Source organism: Phragmites australis, chromosome 18, assembly GCF_958298935.1.
Source record: "Phragmites australis chromosome 18, lpPhrAust1.1, whole genome shotgun sequence".
NCBI lineage: Eukaryota > Viridiplantae > Streptophyta > Magnoliopsida > Poales > Poaceae > Phragmites > Phragmites australis.
The window spans coordinates 16595310-16607783 of record NC_084938.1 but is presented as its reverse complement, the minus strand read 5'-3'; positions in this window follow the sequence as shown (position 1 = coordinate 16607783).

The window sequence follows — 12474 nt, the reverse complement described above, 5'->3', positions numbered from 1 at the left end:
TCGAGGTAAGATACAAGGATTGAGATTTCCTCCACGGGGATGGCTCTATATATATTATTTGAGGAAATGTATAGACTGTACCAGCAAGATGCCCTTGACGTGTTTATCTTGAGTTGTTGGACTCTGTAAGTGTCGTATACGTATAATTCACAATATACATTCATGTACCGTTGGATTGAATGTCTTAACTTATTCTTTATGTAAAATGGAGGTACAAAGATGCAGGACAGAGGGCATCTACCATGTGGGATTCATCGACCCACATCATGTAAACCCAACAATGATGCAATCCGATCCAAAAGGAACTGAGGACTATGCATTGAAGTGTATTCTGGAGCTACAATTGAATAAATACATACTTTTTCCCTACCACTTTGGGAATGTGTTTTCCTTCATGAATGTTCTACTCTTTTTGAGCAATACATAGTTAGAAATTAGGACCAACTAACCTATGGTGACCTATGTTCAGTTATCTAGCCAGACATTAGCAAGATCGTTGTCTTCGACTCACAAAATAATCCAAAAGAAATCTACCTACCCATCATTGATTTGCTACAAAGGTAAAACCCGACCATTTTATTATTGCTCTTGTAATATTTGATTTGATTGAATCTAAGTCTACTTACGATAATAATCACACAAATGCAGAGTGTACTTACGATACATCAAGAAGAGTGTTAGACACCGGCCATTCGTGAAAGAATGGATTATCCGACATGACTTTTCTTGTAGGAAGCAGGGCCTGAGCAATAATTTATGTGGTTTTTATGTAATGGAATTCATGCACGGATTCAACGGAGACGCATCATACTAGGTGGTTGATGTAGAGGTATGCGCCATACATCTTGATGACTAATTTTTAGGTCCAACACGTGTTCATAAGGATTGATTTCTTCAATTCTTGAAATTGCAGCTCCTCGTGCTATCCATAGATTGACTCATGGCTATTGAAATCAATGCATTTCAAGAACAACTTGTCGTGTTCATCAATGACCAAGTCATCAGTCCAACTGATGAGTTCCATGAATTTGGCTCCTCTCTCTCGTTACCTTCATCCAACAAGAAAAAGCAGAGTTCAAAACCTTCGATTAGCAATAAACCTTAAACTCTTTTTCATCGTTGTAATGAAACCTCACATGTATGCGATGTATATATACTGTTACTAGACTTGATATGTTAGAAATGAAATTTATATGTGCTTGTGTATATATGCTGTGATAAAACTTGGCATCTCGTAAATTAAATTTATATGTGTGTATCTATAAATATACCATATACTATTGCTGGCAACGGCCAAAATTAGAAAATGCCACGGTTTTGGTGGCAACCGCCACATTTTGAAAGGGCGGGAAATACCTATCAATGTCAGTTGGTAAATACAAACCGGTACTAATAGTATACATATCTGTGCTGGTTGGTATTACCAGTGTACTATTAGTGTCAGTTCGATTTTACCAACCGGCACTGATAATGATTTTTAGTGTCGGTTCTATACCAGGCACTGATTGTCTGTGACTGTCAGTACCGAGTAATCAGTGTCGATTCAAAACCTATAATTGATGGTAATTTTGAACCAACACTGATGAGGGTATCTACAGAAGTGCTCCTTGGTTTTTTAGAGTATTGCATCCTCCTCCTCATCGTCGGAGATGTCGATCTTCTCGATGACATGGCGACCTAGGGATCGGCAACTGTATTAGCTTTTGTAGTGGTAGGCCATAGATGAAGCGCATTAGTTGTGACATGTGTCACTGATAGGGTTTGTAGCATCCTTGATCGTCACCTTGTACTCTTTTCCCCCTGGGTTGCTCTCTTAGGATTTGTTTTTCGTTTGTCCACGACTCCTTGGTAAACGTCCTTTGGATGTGCAAGTTATTAGTGATGAAAATAAATCCTTGGAACTGCTTGATGTCTTTTCTCGGATCGAAATGTAGGCGATCCTCAGAATAGGTGTCAAGATGTGTGTTTTATGTGCCTTCGAACCCCAAATGTTGTACCTTCCCTGGCCTTTTCGAACGTCGCAGTTATTTGGCAGCCGAAGCAGCGAGCCCTTTCTTCTATCCGAAGTCGGTACAGATTTCACTCTAAATTTTCTCTAGATTTTCGATTCATGGCAATCCATCCGGAGCCCAGTGGTGATTGCAGGGGATGAAGTTGTCGAGATGGCCGAGAGAGGCGGTTCGTGACCCCCTCAGCCTTTAGCCGCGATGAGGCTCCAAAGGCAAGGCCACATGGAGTCCCGTGGTGATGGCCGAAGGTGAAGCCGACCAGGGGGCCATGGGAGGCGGTCCGTGACCCGCTTGGCCTTTAGCCATGGAGAGGCTCCGGAGGCAAGGCCATCAAGAGTCCTACAGTGATTGCCGAAGGTGGAGCCGATGATCGGGTTGTGGGAGGCAGTTTGCGACCCACTTGGCCTTTAGCCGCGGAGAGGCTCCGGAGGCAAGGCCAGTCGGAGTCCTGTAGTGGTTGCCGGAGGTGAAGCCGACAAGGGGGCCGAGGGAGGTAGTCCTCGATGCGCTTGGCCTTTAGCCGCTGCGAGGCTCCAAAGGCAAGCCCATCTAGATTCCCACGACGGTTGTCAGAGGTGGAGCCAATGACTGGGCTGAGGGAGGCGGTCTATGACCCACTTGGTTTTTATCCACGATGAGGCTCCAAAGGCAAGGCCACTCGGAGTCCCATTCTAGAGGTGAAGTCAATGTGTGGGCCAAGGGAGGTAGTCCTCGACCCGCTGGGCCTTTAGCTGTGGTGAGGCTCTGAAGGCAAGGCCATCCAGAGTCTCACGACAGTTTCCTAAGGAGGAGCCAACGGTCGGCCAAAGAGAGGTGGTTCGTGACCCGCTTAGCCTTTATCTGAAGTGAGGCTCCGGAGGCAAGGCCATCCGGAGTCCCACGATAGTTGCCAAAGGTAGAGATGACAATCGGGCCGAGCGAGGCAGTCTGGGACCCCCTGGGTCTTTAGCCACGGTGAGTCTCCGTAGGCTAGGCCATTCGAAGTCCCATGATGGTTGCCAGAGGTAGAACCAACGATTGGGCTGAGGGAGGCAATCTGCGACCCGTTCGGCCTTTATCCATGGTGAGGCTCTAGAGGCAAGGCCATCTGGAGTTCTGCGACGATTACCAGAGGTGAATCCGATGAGTTGGCCAAGGGAGGCGGTCCGCGACCCTCTTGTCCTTTATCCACGGTGAGGATCTGGAGTCCCACGGTGGTTGTCGGAGGTGGAGCCAACTATCGGGTTGAGGGAGGTGGTCCATGATCCGCTTGTCCTTTGTCCGCGGTGAGGCTCCGGAGACAAGGCCATCTGGAGTCCCGCGACTATTGCTGGAGGTGGAGTCGACGATCGGGTCGAGGGAGACAGTCTGCGATCTGCTTGGCTTTATCTGCGGTGAGGCTCTGGAGGCAAGGCCATCCGGAGTCCTGCGGCGGTTGCTGGAGGTGGAGCCATCGATCGGGTCGAGAGAGGCAGTCCGCAACCCCCTGGGCCTTTTGTCGCAGCGAGGCTCCAGAGGCAAGGCCATCCGGAGTCCCCCAACGGTTGCCAGAGGTGGAGTCGAAGAGGCTATGTCACCCCAACATAAAATACGCTAGAGGCGGAGCCGGCGATCGGGCTGAGGGAGGCTTCCGCGACCCGCTTGGCCTTTATCTACAGCGAGGCTCCGGAGGCAAGACCATCTAGAGTCCCACAGCAGTTGTCAGAGGTGGAGCCAACAATCAAGCCGAGGGATTTGGTCTGTGACCCCCTGGGCCTTTAGCTGCAACAAGGCTCTAGAGGCAAGGCCATCCTGAGTCCCGCCGGTGTTTGCCAGAGGTGGAGCTGATGATTGGGTCATGGGAAACTGCCCGTGACACCCTTAGCCTTTAGCCGTGGTGAGGCTTCGGAGGCAAGGCCACGTAGAGTCCCACAGTGATTGCTGGAGGTGAAGCCGATGAGGGGGTTGAGGGAGGCACTCCGTGACCCGCTTGGCCTTTAGTTGGGGTGAGGCTCCGGAGGCAAGGCCATCTGGAGTCCCGCGGTGGTTGCCGGAGTTGAAGCGACGGGTGGGCCGAGAGATGCGGTCTACGACCCCCTCAACCTTTATTCGCGGTGAGGCTCTGGAGGCAAGGTATTCTAGGACCTGCGGTGGTTTACCCAGAGAGGCTGTGTCCTAGACAACGCCTTCATGGGTAGAGATGTATTTTAAATTCTACCATCTACTGTTTGGATAGAGGTGTAACCTGAGCTAGGTCTGGTACTTTACCGTTGTCGGCAACTAGCTAATTGGCAGTATAAGTCGCGACTAGGTCGAATAGCTATTCTTTAGCACATGCTGAACTAAGGCATGGCATAGGTTCTACTACCTACTGCTGGACCGAGATATAACCTTAGACTTAGGTTTTTCTTCCTCTTGCATCAAGGCTTACACCATCAACTTGTCGGAGGGGTTTTACCTACCGCATGCTAGATGGTATTTTTGGCAAGAGTAAAACTTTTAATCTAAGTTTCATACTTTACTATTGAACAAATATAAAGATTAAGTAAAGCCGCTTACTGTTGGGCAGAGGTGCGACCTAGATCCTATAGTATCCTGATGGTGCCTATTAGTTTTGTGTCGCAGAGAATTTCTAATAGCTAGGCTAGCTATTTTCAGGGTATGTCGACTTTTCTATATAAATATAAACTAGCTGGATAAGTTATTGCTAGGTGGTTGTAGATGGGCGTACCTTTGCAAAAATGGAGCCTCCACCATAAGGTCTAGGGCTAGGGAACCTTCTCAACCTAAAGGCGCTGGAAGGGTTGGTTCCCCCGACCAGGGTTGTCTCTTGAAAGGTTCGTGCTACACGGAAGTTTGAAGTATTCGGAGTCCCATTACCGGAGCTCGGTACTCCTTCGATACAACCAACCTCTCAAATGCCGAACTTGTCTCGGGGGGCCATTCGGGGGTCCCACCCCTCTGGAGGCCCAGGTGGGGCTGTTTTTGCGTCTCAGTTACCATAACTAGGGAATTGCATAGTTGGTGGTTGAGTGGGGCTTTGTAAGATCCGGCATCTTGCCCGACGGCCTGCTATAGCGTCACGACCACTGGGTTGCCTGTTCCAAGCTTTTCCTTCTGCCGAGGTATTCCTCCCGGAAGGTTACGAGGGTCCAGCAGTGACCGGTGCTATGGGCACGTCTGGCCCTGTGCAAGATGCAATGGTATTCTTCTGATAGTGTTAGAGCCTATGGTCGGTGCCCCCAGTGCTACCGGGATCTGCACGCATCGGAGCATGTGGTCCCCCTGGAACTTCCTTCCATCCACAGGGGCCGAGGAGGCTCCCTGGTGACGAAGGTCTCGGAGGACACTAGCTTGATGGAGGTGTCAGGGATGCTGCCGCCGGAAGCATTTGGCAGCTGGGCCTAGGCAAGGGTGCCCTTGGGCTCAAGTGCCCAGAACCATTGGAGGATGGCCTGTTTGGCAACAGCCTGGGCTGCAACCACCTTGGGTGCAGCAAGGTCCTCACTATGCCATTGCTGGAAAGCTTCTACTCCAGTTTGCGTTTTCGTGCCAACCCAGGCTATCGGGTCAACGTTGGCTTGAGGGCAGCCACTCTACCTAGCTGTGAAGTAGGCAGGGGCACATAAGGTTCCTGATCGAGCTGCCATGCATACTCCTGCATGGGTGTGGTGATAGAAGTGGTTGCTTGCGCCAGCGCCTTGGTGATCTTTTGTGGCATCCTACCTCCCCTTGTTCTTCTATGTTCAGATCCTCAGGGATCGCGCACTATTGGCGCAAGAAGATATCTTGCATGAATAAGTGCGATGAGAGTGGCACAAGCTTGGAGAAGAAGTGAAAAGAAAGGATCAGTCCCTTGGCCTAATGGCCAAGGGTCTGTATTTATAGGGTCATTTAGGGTGCAGGTGTATAGGTATGCCCTTACAGCGATACAAGTATCGCAATACATCAGGGGCCTAGAGCCGGTTGAATCACATAGCATGAGTCTAGGTGGGATATCATTGCCCCTAATTTAGAAGATATTATCTACTATGGCAATACAGTGGCACAAATGACCCCAAATTTGTGGTATTCTGCCAGTCACCTATTGCGGCGCTGCACTGCCAGGATGACAGGACATCATCTACTTGCGCCAGGGATGTCTGGATGGCCTCCACTTGTGTCGTATTAAATGTAGGTCACTTCCTTACAGGTGGAGGACGGCTGGTGGGCCCCCTCTGGTTGATCTTTCTCCAAGGTCTGATGGTCCTTCCCTCCGAGCTCTGGGGAGCCTACCCAGACTCTAGGAGACGGGGAACTCCGGGAGGCTGGGGCTCTAGGAGGCTGTGGCTCTGGGAGACTAGGGCTCCAGGAGGCTGGTGATACTGGCAACGTCGGGGGTCCTTAGAGATGACCCCTAACCTCCCCTGGAGGATGACTTATTCTCCTATCTTGGGGGACAGTAGCCAGAGGGACCTATGGTCTCTAGAAGCTAGGCTTCCTGGTTTGGATTCGAAGCCTAAGGACTCCAGAGGAGCTCCTGGTGATGACCTTTTAGCAATGTCTGCGGACTGGAGCATTTCGCCCAATAGTACCCCCTCATTCACTAGCCCGAGGTGAGAAGCGGTGAGCGGATGTAAAAGGAACTAGCTCCAGCCCTGCACTGTAGTTAGGATATCCCATGACATAGCTTCTATCCATAGAGGAGTCTCCCAACAATAACTGTGAGCGTAGATGTCGGAGCCTGATGGAAGCGGCATGGCTCGGAGGTGTAGATAACGTTGAGCCCAGAGGCTGTTGAGATGCTGGCAGAGGCACCATGTTTTGGAGTTCATGCGGAAGCTAGAGTGAGCCCTTCATCTTCTACGATGATGAGTCTTCTTGTCACTTGAACCGTCATTGCAGGGGTCGTGCGTGGAGCCAAGATATTTTCTTTATTCTTGACATAAGTACTGGATGGCGTGTGGTAATGACAGTGTGTCTGATGGTGTCACGCGCGGTCTTGCTTGGAGTCTTGTGCCCATGATTCTTGCATGCGCCGAAAGGGGCTTCGCTCATAAATACGATGAGATAGGTACGCAAAAACCCAGGGTACCACCTTAGGATGCCTCCATATGGACATAGATTAGCCAGGGCGTGGCCACGAGCCCTTTAGCTAATGGCGATGCACCTGACAGGGTCATGCGTAGTTTTGCTTGGGGTCTGGCGCCCTAGACCGTTGCATGCACCAAAAGAGGTCTGGTCTATAAATGCGATGGGACATGTGCACAAAAAACCCGAGTGCCACCATATTAGTGGTACAGGACGGAGTTGTATTAGTGGTACATGACGGAGTTAAAATAGGACTCTTGTAATTAGACCTCCTTATAAATATGAGAAAAGGGCTGCTGTTATAATCACAACAGGTTCACATGGGGCAGTGGTGGTTCTGCCTAGACTCTGGAGCAGCTCGTAGTTGTTGGCGCAAGAAGATATCTTGCACGAATAAGTGCGGTGAGAGCTCACTCACAGAAGTGGCTCAAGCCTGGAGAAGAAGTGGAGAGAGAGGATCACCAAATATGTTGATAGTAAAAAGGATCGGTCTCATGGCCTAATGGCCAAGGGTCTTTATTTATAGGGTCATTCAGGGTGCAAATGTACAGGTATGCCCTTACAACGGTACAAATATCGCAATACGTCAGGGGCCTAGAGTTGGTTGAATCACACACCATGGGTCTAGGTAGGATATCTTTGCCCATAGTTCAGAAGATATTATCTACTATGGAGATACAATGATGCAAGTGGCTCTAAAGGCATGATATTCTGCTAATCACCTATTGTGGTGCCGCACTGCTAGGATGTCAAGACGACCTCTACTTGCACTTGGGAAGTCAGGATGGCCTCTACTTGCGTCACATTAAATGTAGGTAACTTCCTTGTAGGTGGAGGATGGCTGGTAGGCCGCTGTAGTTTATCTTTCTCCAAGGTCTGATTGCCTCTCTCTCTGGGCTCCAGGAGACGGGGGCCTCTGGGAGGCTATGGCTCTGGAAAATTGGGGCTTCGGGAGGCCGATGAGAACAGAGGCATCGAGGGTCGTTAGAAACGACCCCTAACCTCCCCTGAAGGATGGCTTCTTCTCCTATTGTCCAAAAAAAGTGATTTTTTTTTTACCCTAGGAACCCCGCGACTGCCCCGTTGCAAGTCAATGGCCAAGCTATATTTTTGTACTATTTTCAGTTTTTGCGTTTCACGGGAATTGAACCAGCAACCTCCCTCCACTCTACCCTCGCGTGCGAACCGCCTTACCACCTAAACTATCAAGTAGCTATGATTGAAATGGGATATTTTATCCTTTTAACCTTTTATGCCAAAGGTTTTCACAGGTGGTTCTATGTAGGAACCACCTGTGAAAATTGGTTTCCACAAGCGATTCCTTACGTGAACCGCCTATGATAATTGCTGTGAACCATTTTCGGTAAAACGGCCATAACTTTTGCTTACGGACTCCGATTTGGACATTTTTTGACTCTACGGATATATAGAGAAAAAGTTACATCCGTTTCTCCCCGGCTTTGCCGGGTTCAGCAATTTTTCGGGCAAAAAAAATCTTGGAAGATTGAATTCTTACCTCCGAAAGTTTCTGCACTATTTTCGGAACGCGCGTTTGTGTACATAGCCATCACCCCTTACATCAAACTTGAGCAAAAATATACTATGGTTCCTATTCTAATGTTGCTGAGGTGAGAAAAAAATAAAAGAAAAATAAAATAAAAATAAAATATATTTATGGTCATGATGATGCTTGGTGACACTTGATGCTATTGTTATCACTATTACTTCTGTAACTAGAATCTTGTTATTGATAGTGGGGTCTTTGATCTTCTTCTAGTTGATCTTGTCGGAGATGTTGAAGTTGATAGTATTCTTTTTCTTCTCTAAGTTTATTTGCATTAATAGAAATTAGGGTAATAATAGCATATGTGTGATCGAAACTTATGTGTAAAACTTGAACCGATTATTTGGATACATAAATTATCTTAAATAAAAAAGTTTTCAACTATAAAGTTATAGATGTCGTTGAGGGCTACAATTTGTCTTCATCCGAGTTCGTAGTTAAAAGTTATGAATTTTTTAAGATAAATTGGCATCCATTATCATAGGTGGTTCTTTATATGAACCGTCTTTGAAAATAGCCCTTTATTTTCACAGACGATTCACATAAGGAACCGTATGTGAAAATGATCATTACCATAAGTAGTTCCTTATGTGAACCACCTGTATTAATCAGTCCATTTCCACTGACGGTTTACATAAAGAACCGCCTGTGAAAATAATCTATTTCCACAGGCGATTCCTTATATGAACCGTCTATGAAAATCATACTATTTTCACATGTGATTCATATAAGAAATCACCTGTAAAAATAACCATTTTCATAGAAATCGTATGTGAAAATCTTACTATTTTCACAGACGATTTACATGAACTGCCTGTGAAAATAGTACGATCTTCACATGTGGTTCATATAAGAAACTATCTATGAAAATGACCTTTACATAGGCGGTTTCTTCTATCACTTTTCTTTGAAAATCGCTCAAACAGTTTGCCATATGACCAAGGTATACTGAGTATGTCGAAAAATAGCTTCTATAGTAGTGTAGGCTAGCCGCTGCTGTAGCTTTCCATTAACATGACTAATCAATATGCATTGGAAACCGTGTTCCTGTTTCTTCTTCACTAGGATCTCTCTTCCATGTTGCCCTTGTTGGCGAGGAATAGAAAGAGGCAGGCGGTGGCCTTTATTTGATGCGAGCTACGGATCCTGGCCGGAGGGGAATCGGATACGTGACAGATTTTCTTTCCTACCTTGGCCGGTTTCTACATTCTACACGTGAGATGTTGATTGCTCGATTAAATCAAAGCCACTATAACTAAGTTCCACTGTAGATTGATGGTTATAAGTTTGTGATTAACACGAGAATTTCCTCAAGTATGCGATTAGTATAGCTATACGTAAATAGTATGCCGCCCTAGCTCATGAGATGTAAAACCTGAGAATCTCTCGTTGGCTTGACGACGCTATGTAAGAAATCAGTAAAAGAGATATTATATTACTGATGGCTGCTCAACATGTATTACTAATGTTCTATTAGTGGCGGGTCTAATAAGAACGTGTCACTAACGTGGCTTCTAATCAGGATCATATATAGACCTATCATTAATGAGTGGTCATCAGTGACGGATCGTAATATAACCCATTACTGATGATAATAGTGACGGATCAAGTTATAACTCGTCACTGGTGACTAGCTAATCATCAGTGATGGGTCGTCTTAAGCTAATCATTAGTGACAAGTCAAGTTGTGACCCGTTACAAATGATAAGGTCATCAGTGACAGGTCAAGTTGTGACCCGTCACTAATGATAAGGTCATCAGTGAATTAGTGACAGGTCATAACTTGACCCTTCATTAATGATCCACTCATCAAATTATAACCCTCGACAAAATTTGGTAAAATTAGTTATTAGTGACAGGTCATAGTTATGACGCGTTACTAATGACTTTTACCAAAGAAGGTTAAAAGGATAAAATATCTGATTTCTATCATAACTACGTGATAGCTGAGGTGGTAAGGTGGCTACACACATGAGAAGGAGATCGCGTGTTTGATTCCCACAGAATGCAAACTTGAAAATAATATGAAGAAAATATGGCTTATGAGGCATATAGGATCGGCCTACGTTAGGATGGCTTGAGTGAAAACATATTTTTTGACTTCTTTGTGTCCAAAAAATATGAAAAATATTCATTGATCATTAGTGACAGGTCAAAATTACAACCAGTCACTAATGTTCACTCAACAGTGACAGGTCATAGTTACGACACGTCACTAATAACTAAACATTAGTGATGGGTCACGGTTATGACCTGTCACTAATGACCTCATTAGTGATGTGTAATGTCGATTATCACCCGTCACTAATGATTTTTTTTCATATAGCGTGAGTTGTACTTCTGTTAGCAACACCATCAACTCGGTGTATCCTCTCGCAAAAAAAAAAAAAAAACTCCTTAGTATCTGTGGCGAAGTTAGAGTGAGGAAGATCCTGGTACATCACTTTATCGTGTATATAGCAATAGTTCAATTTTCAAGTAATAAATATCCTACTTGAAAAAAAAAAAAGAACTCCATGGTATCCTGAATTATGCCATCAATTTTGATCTATCGAGTTCTACCAAGGAGAAACCCTTGAGACCGGCAGTACAATCGATTGGCCGCTAGAACCATTGATAGGCCAACGAAAGGCCTTTGGTGCAAGTGCACAACGTGCAGTGGGATATGCGGTGGCAAGCTAAAACGAGCACCTCACCCTTTTCATTGTACTTGTGCCAAATTAAACGACTTCCTTCACATAGAGATGATGTTCTAAGTCACGAGCTCGTGGAATGTGACAAATGTTCTTTTTCATGTCGTCAAGTGTCTAGAGGTTATTCACGTCGGATCTAGGGCTGACCTGATTAAGCTCCTCTATTAGTAACGAAGCCACCCTACTCTAGTCGGAGGAGGAAGAGAGTAGCACTAAGCATGTTAGGTTATCGGTATATCCTCAGTATCGAGTTCCTAAGAAGTCCCACTATTTTCATTTACATTCTTTTTATTTTTTACTAACAAAAAAGTTTATATTTTCAAACACAAGATATAGAAGAAAGCCTAAGCGAACTTGGCGATTCTCCGACTACTCAAAACTATGATCTTCTATGTCAGGGTCCCATTGTATTTTATGTTCAAAATCTCACGAGAGCTGGCGCATGACACCAACAAATTCACCAAATTTCAATATATATATATCATCGTGATCTTTCTCCAGAAAAGGGGGAAATATTCTTTCACCACAACGTGAAATCTCTACTACGACGTTTCAACTTTCAAAAAACCTGTCGGATGGAGAGAAAAATTTCCCCAACCTTCTCGGGATCCTGAGAAGTTGGGACGATGCTCATTAGTTGATCTAGATTTTCTACTCGGACGAGATCCCTACCTGGAGGTTCATAGAGCTATCCGGAGAAAGCCTAATACCCTGACTAGGTGACCTAAGGCACCCAGATACCCGATTAGATGTGCATCCTACCTGGAGACCTAAGTTCTCACTCGGAGAAACAACCTGTTGAGATGTTTTCCTCAGCCGGGCTAAATTTCTTGTTCCGTCACAGCCTCGTTTCACGTATTGATAGGGGCTTGATGATGTGTAGTATAAAACTATTGTATACTATTATCCTATATGTATACGAATCCACTAGGGTCTCCTAGATTCTCGGAGCAAATGACTGTATCCAGGAAAGGAGTCCTGGACGTATGGAAATTATTTGCAGGTTCCAAAATATCCCTTAAACGATGAAGTTTATCCCTAAGTATAAGGACAATAGAATCATACTCAGAGAGCACTCTGGATGTTACACGGCAATCCCCATATATATGGAGCCAGGGGACCTTGCAGAAGGGGAGTTCAAACTAAGCCAGAAGCAATTCAAGCTAAGCAGAAGCTACCA